The sequence below is a fragment of the Sorex fumeus genome, unplaced genomic scaffold (genome assembly GCF_029834395.1).
Source record: "Sorex fumeus unplaced genomic scaffold, SorFum_2.1 ptg000034l, whole genome shotgun sequence".
NCBI classification, from domain to species: Eukaryota; Metazoa; Chordata; class Mammalia; order Eulipotyphla; family Soricidae; genus Sorex; species Sorex fumeus.
Window position 1 is genome coordinate 30,068,531 of NW_026606091.1, and position 9,670 is coordinate 30,078,200.

At 49.8% G+C, this 9,670-nt stretch overlaps 1 pseudogene; it reads right to left on the reverse strand.

The window, feature by feature from the left end:
- Positions 1-7,346, reverse strand: part of LOC130026622 (polypeptide N-acetylgalactosaminyltransferase 12-like) — a 63,002-nt pseudogene extending 55,656 nt beyond the window's left edge.
- Positions 7,347-9,670: the final 2,324 nt, after the last annotated feature.

Consider the following 9,670-nt stretch of genomic DNA (forward strand, 5'->3'; position numbering starts at 1 on the left):
CCCCTCTCCTGGTAAACTCATGCTAGGAGTGAGCCTCCAAAGACAGCCGCAATATCTGGTAGCCCATGAGGTGTGGCTAGGGATAGGGAAAGATACTGTGCAGGTCTGGGAGGCAGGAATAGTGGTGAGATGCAGCTCAACTGGGAGCAACCCATTGGCCTCAGTTGAGAAGTCATGACCTGCGCCGGGTCAGTGTGGTCGCTCCTGCTGGTCACCTTGTGGTACCCAGCCCTTCCACTCTCTTGAGTCTGTTTTGCTCTAGTGCCCAATGATTGACCGGCCTGAACCTCAAAAGATGTGTTTCTCCCTTTGCAAATTGTTCCAGGAAGCACACCCCTGTTTGCCTTTGGGCCAAAGGATCCAGAGACAGGAGGAAACCTCAGTCACTGTGGACCCGTTGCCCAAGGATTCAAAAACTCGGCACCTTCTTCAGGAAGACCCTGGCTCTGGACTTAAGAAAATCCTCCTTGGAGCCCTGGAATGGACCATCCTGCAGTCTGTAGATGATAAGGTCCTTGTGTCAGAAGCCTAAGAGGACTGAAAGAGAGCCTCAGAGGCTCTGCTCCAGCTCTTGGTTGAGACTGGGCACCAGACCTCCTGGAAGAATGAGCATTTAGAAGTGAGAAAAAGAAAAACAAATAACCTAAAGAAATCAGCAGTAGGGCTCCACAGGCTAAGAGGTTGATCCTCTTTGTGCATGTGAAAGGGCATCAGGTTCTAGGTGCCCTGACCCAGAGTAGGGCCATTGGCAGAGGTCTGGGCATACCTATCTCTGAGACAGGGGGCTCAGATCTCTCACTGTGCCACAGAGGTAAACAAACTATCTACCTCCAGGTCCCCATTCAGGGGTGACACTGATGACTAACAAAGGGCCCCAGTGGCTACCAATTGCCCAGATGGCACAGTCCCTGGGATTATGATGTGATAACCCACATCTAACTTTTGCGACTCTAGATTTTGATGTGAAAACCCACTCTAACTTTCGCGACCCCAGCCTTTTTGCTAATCCGATGGGACCCCATCCTCTGACTTGCAAGAAGCAGTGGATGAAATCTCTTGCTCAGAACCACTGAACAGTTCAGGAGCAGTATCCAACTTGAGTGGTATCCAGGTAAAGACCATAAGAAAGAAGCCCTGAATCCCTCTGGAAAGGCTGGAGGGGGGTGCGCTCGCAGAGGGATACGGACAAGCGTGAAACATGGTTAGATCCCATGATCCCTTAATTTTCATATTGAAAATTGAAATTTATTTCTTTGGATATATTTTTTGATTGGGTTTTTATTTTATATTTTGAGTTTGTTCCTGCACATATGGATGTGTTGGAGGCTGTGTACCTTTTTTTTTTAATCCAAGAATTTTCTTTTTATTTTTTTATTAGTGAAACACCATGAGGTGCAATTGTAGACTTATAAATTTTTGTGCCATGGTTTCAGTCACACAATGATCAAGTACCCATTCCTCTACCAGCAGCCATCCTCGACCACCACGGGTCCCAGCATCCCTCCCACCCCCCAACCCCCTTCCCACCCTGCCTTTTTGGCAGTGCATTCCCCCATTTTCTCTCTCTCTCTCTCCATTTGGGTGCTGTGGTTTGCAAGAGAGGCACTGAGTAGTAGTCATGTTTGGTCTATAGTCTACTTTCAGCATGCATCTCCCACCCTGGGAGGATCCACCCAACACCCTTTATTTGTTGCCCTCTTCTCTAGCTGAGTTTCCTTGGAGACTGTGTAACTTCTTTACATGCAGAGTGAGTCTCAATGTTGTTCTGTTTGGGTCAACTCGCCACTCCTAGTACGCAGCATCCCTGCCATGGGGGCACGTCTGCAATTGCTTTGTGTATCCCCATAGCGTCATAGCCCCATAGCCCATTCCTCAATGGGAAGGGGCAGAGGAGGGGAGAAGGGAGGGGGCAGGAAGGAGGAGGGGGAGAGGAGAAGGGCGGGAAGGAAGAGGGAAGAAAGACAAGGTTGGGGTAGATGAATATGATTTTGACAGGGTAGGTAAATGACAGAATTACAGGTGAGTAAAAATTCTGTTGAACCATTTCTGACTCCTGGGGGGAACACATCACTTTCAGGCAGGTCACTTCGTGCCCTGGGATGGGTGTCTGCAGCCTCCTTACCTCACGGGCATCACAGTCTGTCTGATCTTCTGCCAACACAATTTGTCTTTGACGGGTTGTTGGCTCAGGTCTGTCTTGGATCTGGGTGTGATTTCCACCTCTAGGTGCAAGGGAGGATGGGGTGTGCATGGGGTGTCTTTAGGAAGGACACTCCCTTCTGGTTCTCACAGAACACTTGGGGTTCCAAGGCGGGTGTAGCCCGTAGGATGGCGGGGATCAAACCCAGATCAGCCACGTGCAAAGCAACAACCTACCACTGTAGTATCGCTCCAGCCCTTGAATTTCTTCTTCGAGGAAGTTTCTGTTCAGTATTCCTCTCTGCATTTGTTTGATGGGGTTGGGAGATATTTTTTTTAAAGTTCTACCAATGTGCTATATAACTTGGATATTAACATTTTATCAGCTAGGTATTGGGTAAATAATTTTTCCCATTCTGTGGGTTATCTTTATAGCTTAGACGCCACTGCTTTTTTTATTAAAAAAAAGTATTAGATTGGTGTATCTTTGATTTTTCTGTTCTCTTTTCATGCTTTAAATTTTGCTGACATTTTTGCAAATTTTTATTTTGTTTTTATAAAGTTGTTTACAATAATTTATTACATTTAATATTCAAACACCAATTCCACCACCATCGTACCTTCCCACCACCATATTTTGAATGTTACCACTCCAAATCTTAGAGGTACTCTCCTGGGGTCATTAACATCGTACTCAGGGGCATGCAGATGACAGGCTCTAGACATGGTGAATCTCATGGCAAGGGCCACCCACAATCTAGAAGCAACTGCCAACTGCTGGCAGGACACACTTCGCCCAAGACACATACCCACATGGCCTGGGATGGATCCATTTATTGAAACAAGCTTGGAAATAGGACAGTGACTGTCAGAGAGTGACCCAGCATGCCTCCTTCCTCTCTCTTCTCCTCAATTCATTAGTGCCCAACCAGCCCCCAAAGAGTGTCTAGAACTGGTTGCTCTGATGTTTCCAGCCCCCATTAGCTTCAGGGCTGCCATATGGAGAAACGGGACTGTGTACTGGGGAGGGAGAGCACCCACCTCAAGCCCTTGTTTGGCTTTTGGAGCTATCATGACTGAGGTTGGAGTGTGGCCCAGTTTAAATTTCTGCTCCCAACATCCCTGGTGCCTAGAGGTAGGAGACATTTTTGTCCCACTGATCCCTGCGGTCTAGTGTTGGGGGACCTTTCTGCCCCCTTGATCCCTAGGGTCTAGTGCTGAGGGAAAGTGGAAGAGTGGGGAGGAGGGAGGAAGGAGGAGGGTGGGAAGAACTGTATCAGGGCTAGATTAGTTGGAATTGAAGAACACAGGGTACATCATCAGGGTAGAAAATGTGGATTAATGGTGAACAAGCTTGCCAGCTGAAATCGAGCGGAAGAGCTGGATTCTGGTTATTTGGGGACAGGTCATTACAGGATCCAGATCTGAGATCTGCGGCCTCCTGTTCCTCACAGACAGGAACAGGAGGGTCTCTCTGGGTTCTTCACACAATCCATCATCCCGCTACCCAGGTCTGGACACCAGACCTTAGTCTCAAACCTTAGTCATCCAGATACTTAGACTTCTCCCATGCCACCAGCCTGTCCTTCGTGACCATCACCTCGAGTTCCATAGAGGTCATGGTCTCACAAACCTCCACTATGTTCACCTCCAACTCCGTGTTCTTCGACACTGGATTGACTATTGGGCACTTCAGGGTCTCAAGCAAGCAAGGAAAGTGGAGGCATCTCAGGGGTCCCGCATGGCTCCACCTCCCATATAGCCCCACCTCCAGATCCCCATCAGGAACTTCTCCCTCCTGGAGACCTACCCCACTACTCACCCTCTTCAGGGTACCCTTAGGATTCCAGTAAGGCCTGGGGCTCAGTTGCTCCTGATTTCAGGACTGAGGATCCCCTAAAAATGAAGGCACCAGGTGAGTAGGCAAGTCTAGGGCCTGATGCGCCTTCCTGTCCCTGAGCCCCTGGCCACCCCCTCACCTGGGTTTCCCTCAGCTCCCTGAAGGTGGCCTCCAGCAGGGCCTGCTGCCTTGTTAGCACCTGCTGCAGCGGTTCCATGGGCGAATTGTGCCTCAGCACCTGCTCGACCTTGGAGCCCATGTGAGTGGGGCATTCAGGTGTGGGGTTGCAGCTGTGTGCTACTTTTGGTACCAGCAGAAGCATTCTAGGCTGCAGGCACCCCTACCTCGACCCGGCAGCTTCCCCGCTACTAGGACCCTCTGTGTGTAGTGAGGGACAGTCCACACACCCACAACCCCTCTAGCCTTTTCTAGATTTTGATATATTATAGTGGGTGGCGTCCTGGCCTGTCCTTCCTCCCACCACCGCAGGCGGGCTCCAACCCTCACAGTGGGTCTCCCCCGGCACCTTCTGTCATTTCTCCATATCCACCTTGTCCTGGTTCACTCCCCTTGCAGCTGATCCGGAGCTGACTCTGCAGTAGCACCTGCTCCTATTCCTGCTCATTCTGAGAGACCGACACTGGTCAGAGGCCACGTCCTACTGCGGGAAGCCGAGATCCCAGTCCTGTTGCTGCCGCAGACACTCACCTGTTTGTCCTGCAGTCCCACCTGTGAGCACAAGGCTGGGAGTGAGGACAGGCAGACAGGGCATCCTGCTCTGGGTCGAGGGATGTGGAGGTCAAGCACCGACTCCCAGGCCCAAGGCTGGCAGCGCCTGGGCAATCTGTCCCCTGCACAGGCCCCCATGGTCTTGCTCCAGCGGCCTAAGAGATGAGACCTCCCTTGACTGGGGACCCTGTCTCCTGTCCTGTGCTCAGGGATCACCCCTAATGGTGCTCAAGGATCCATAGTAGGTGCCAGGAATCAATCCAGGATAGAATTATGCAAAGCAGACACCTTACCACCTGTTCTAGCTTTTGATATATTACATTTCCTTGTTTGTTTGCTTCTTTGGTTTTGGAACCACAGCAGGGATCAGTCCCAGCCATGCTCAAAGGACTCTATGGGATGCCACAGATTGAAGTCAGATAGCCCAAGTGCCCTTCCCGCTCTACTATCTCCCAACCTCTTTGATCTTTTTCAAAATACAAATTTTAACTTTCCATTGATTTTGCTATATTGCATCCCAAAAGGAATACCAGTTTACAATGGGGTGTGTGAAATTCCCAAATGCTCCAGTGAGTCCCACTGCAATCAGAACCGCCCGTCCCACTCATCCCTCTCCTCTTTTTGCTGTACTTGGACATTTATGGAGGGACATACCCAGTGTTGCTCAGGCCTCACTCCTGGCTCTGTACTCAGGGACGACTCCTGGTGGGGCTTCGGGATCATATGCGGTGCCCGGGGTCACATCTGAATTGGCTGTCCACAAGGCAAATGCCCTACCCTCTGGACTACCTTTCCAATCCTGCAAGATAGTTTTCTTGAAAGAAACTTACACAGTAAGATGTGAAGGGAGGACGTGTTCAAAACAGAATGTGAGCTGAAAGAGCTGACCACTCCCCCTAACTTCTAATGGCCAGTAACTGCCTGTACCTTTCAATCACAAACTGCCACTAGGGAAGTTCCCTTGGACCTGTCCCCCACCCCAATCTCTGTACCCTGAGAGGCCTCTGCAGGTTCCCTGCAGCATTTTCCCACTTCCACATCTAATGCAAATGAAATTTGTTTGCCATTTATAAATGCCCATACAGAGTTTCCCCTTAAAGTCAATGAAATAATCATTTTTAAAAAAGAAATTAAGTAATGACATGTTGAGTGGTGCTCAAAGCAGGACACATTTGAACCACTGATCTACCTGTCATGGACTCTTTCCAAACTCAAGTCTAGCATCACATCTCCCCAATTCTATAACGATCCCTGCGCCTCAGCTGAGCTCTGGACTTTACCTCAGAAAATGTACTACACATCTAATTCTATAAATCCAAATATAAGCCATTCTCCTATTAAACTTTTTTTTCATTGAATGGATCTGAGATAGACCCTTACAAAGCTGTTCATGATTAGGCTTCAGTCATCATTGTTCACCCATCCCTCCACCAGTGTACATTTCCCACCTCCAAAGTTTCCAGTTTCCCTCCCAACACCCGCCCACCCACCTCTCCACCCAGGCCAGCCTTTTTTAAAAAATTTTTATTAGTGAAACACCATAAGGTACAGTTATAGACTTACAAATTTTTGTGTTTGGATTTCAGTTATACAATGATCGAGACCCATCCCTCCACTAGTGCCCATTCTCCACCACCACGGATCCCAGTATCCTTCCCACCCCCCATTCCCCCCATCCCACTCTGGCTCTGTGGCAGGGCATTCCCTTTTGTTCTCTCTCTCCTTTTGGGTGCTGTGGTTTGCAAAAGAGGCATTGAGTGGCATTCATGTTTGGTCTATAGTCTACTTTCAGCATGCTTCTCCCATCTAGGCAGGACCCTCCCAACACCCTTTACTTGGTGCTCCCTTCCCTATCTGAGCTGCCTTTTCTTCCAGCATGTGTGGCTGACCTCCAAGCCATGGAGCAAACCTCCTGGTACTTATCTCGACTATTCTTGGGTGTTAGTCTCCTATTTTGTTACTTTATATTCTACAGATGAATGCAGTCTTTCTATGTCTGTCCCTCTCTTTCCGACTCATTTCACTTAGCATGGTACTTTCCATGTAGTACCACTTGTATGTAAATTTCATGAATCCATCATCCCGCTCCCCAGGTCTGGACACCAGACCTTAGTCTCAGACCTTAGTCATCCAGATCCTTAGTCTTCTCACACGCCACCAGCCTGTCCTCCATGACCATCACCTCGAGTTCCATAAAGGTCATGGTCTCACAAACCTCCACTATGTTCACCTCCAACTCCGTGTTCTTCGACACTGGATTGACTATGGGGCACTCCAGGGTCTCAGCCAAGCAAGGAAGGTGGAGGCATCTCAGGGGTCCCGCCTGGCTCTACCTCCCATATAGCCCCACCTCCAGATCCCCATCAGGAACTTCTCCCTCCTGGAGACCCACCGCACCACTCACCCTCTTCAGGGTACCCTTGGATTTCCAGAAAGGCCTGGGGCTCAGTTGCTCCTGATTTCAGGACTGAGGATCCCCTAAAGATGAAGACCCAGGTGAGTAGGCAGGTCTAGGGCCTGATGCGCCTTCCTGTCCCTGAGCCCCTGCCCATCCCCTCACCTGGGTTTCCCTCAGCTCCCGGAAGGTGGCCTCTAGCAGGGCCTGCTGCTTGGTTAGCACCTGCTGCAGCTGGTCCATGAGCGGCTTGTGCCTCAGAACCTGCTCGACCTTGGAGCCCAGGTGAGTGGGACATCCAGGTGTGGGGTTCCAGCTGTGTGCTGCTTTTGATACCAGCAGAAGCATTCCAGGCTGCAGGCACTGCACCTTCTGTTCTTGCATGCACATTTCTGTCATGAGACAGGGCCGAAGGCTGTCTAGATCCCACCACAACATTCAGGGCCCAGACACTCACACACAGGCCCAAGGAAAACAGCACATCAGGTAACCTGTCCCCTGCACATTCCCCTGGGGGTCTTTCTCCAAAGTCCTAAGAGATGGGGCCTACCCCTACCTCGACCCAGCAGCCTTCCCGCTACTAGGACCCTCTCTGTGCAGTGAGGGCCAATCCGCACCCCCAAAACCCCTCTAGCCTCTTCTAGATTTTGATATATTATAGTAGGTGGCGTCCTGGCCTGTCCTTCCTCCCACCACCCCTGGCAGGCTCCTACCCTCACAGTGGGTCTCCCCCGGCACCTTCTGTCATTTCTCCATATCCACCTTGTCCTGATTCACTCCCCTTGCAGCCGATCTGGAGCTGGCTCTGCAGTAGCACCTGCTCCTCCTCCTGCTCATTCTCAGAGACCGACACTGGTCAGAGGCCACGTCCTACTGCGGGAGGCCGAGATCCTAGTCCTGTTGCTGCCGCGGACACTCACCTGTTTGTCCTGCAGTCCCACCTGTGGGCGCAAGGCTGGGAGTGAGGACAGGCAGCCAGGGCATCCTACTCTTGGTCCAGGGATGTGGAGGTCAAGCACCGACTCCCAGGCCCAAGGCTGGCAGCGCCTGGGCAATCTGTGCCCTGCACAGGCCCCCATGGTCTTGCTCCAGGGGCCTAAGAGATGAGACCTCCCTTGACTGGGGACCCTGTCTCCTGTCCTGTGCTCAGGGATCACCCCTAATGGAGCTCAAGGATCCATACGAGGTGCCAGGAATCAGCCCAGGATAGAAGTATGCAAGCAGACTCCTCACCACCTGTTCTAGCTTTTGATATATTACATTTCCTTGTTTTTTTGCTTATTTGGTTTTGGAACCACAGCAGGGATCAGTCCCAGCCATGCTCAAGGGATTCTATGGGGCGCCAGAGATTGAAGTCAGATAACCCAAGTGCCCTTCCTGCTCTACTATTTCCTGGCCTCTTTGATCTTTTTCAAAATAAAAATTTTAACTTTCCGTTGATTTTTCTACACTGCATCCCGAAAGGAATACCGGTTTACAATGGTGCGTGTGAATTTCCCAAATGCTTCAGTGAGTTCCACTGCAATCAGAACCACCCCTCTAACTCTCCCCCGCTCTCTTTTTGCTATACTTGGACATTTTTGGAGGGACATACCCAGTGTTGCTCAGGCCTTACTCCTAGCTCTGTACTCAGGGACGACTCCTGGTGGGGTTTCAGGGGTCATATGCGGTGCCCGGGGTCACATCTGAATTGGCTGGTCCACAAGGCAAATGCCCTTCCCTCTGGACCACCCCTCCAATCCTGCAAGATAGTTTTCTTGAAAAAAACTTACTCAGTGAGATGTGAAGGGAGGACGTGTTCAAAAGAGCATGTGGGCTGAAAGAGCTGACCACTCCCCCTAACTTCTAAAGGCCAGTAACTGCCTGTACCTGTCAATCACAAACTGCCACTCGGGAAGGTCCCTTGGGCCTGTCCCTCACCCCCATCTCTGTACCCCGAGAGGCCTCTGCAGGTTCCCTGCAGCATTTTCCCACTTCCATATCTAATGCAAATGAAATTTGTTTGCCATTTATAAATGCCCATACAGAGTTTCCCCTTAAAGTAAATGAAATAATCATTTTTAAAAAAGAGATTAAGTAATGACATGTTGAATGGTGCTCAAAGCAGGACACATTTAAATCAACGATCTACTCATCATGCACTGTCTCCAAACTCAAGTCCAGCATCACATCTCCCCAATTCTATAAAGATCCCAGTGCCTCAGCTGAGCTCTGGATTTCACCTCAGAAAATGTACTACACATCTAATTCTATAAATCCAAATATAAGCCATTCTCCTATTAAACTTTTTTTTCATTGAATGGATCTGAGATAGACCCTTACAAAGCTGTTCATGATTAGGCTTCAGTCATCATTGTTCACCCATCCCTCCACCAATGTACATTTCCCACCTCCAATGTTTCCAGTTTCCCTCCCAACACCCGCCCACCCACCTCTCCACCCAGGCCAGCCTTTTTTAAAAAATTTTTATTAGTGAAACACCATAAGGTACAGTTATAGACTTACAAATTTTTGTGTTTGGATTTCAGTTATACAATGATCGAGACCCATCCCTCCACTAGTGCCCA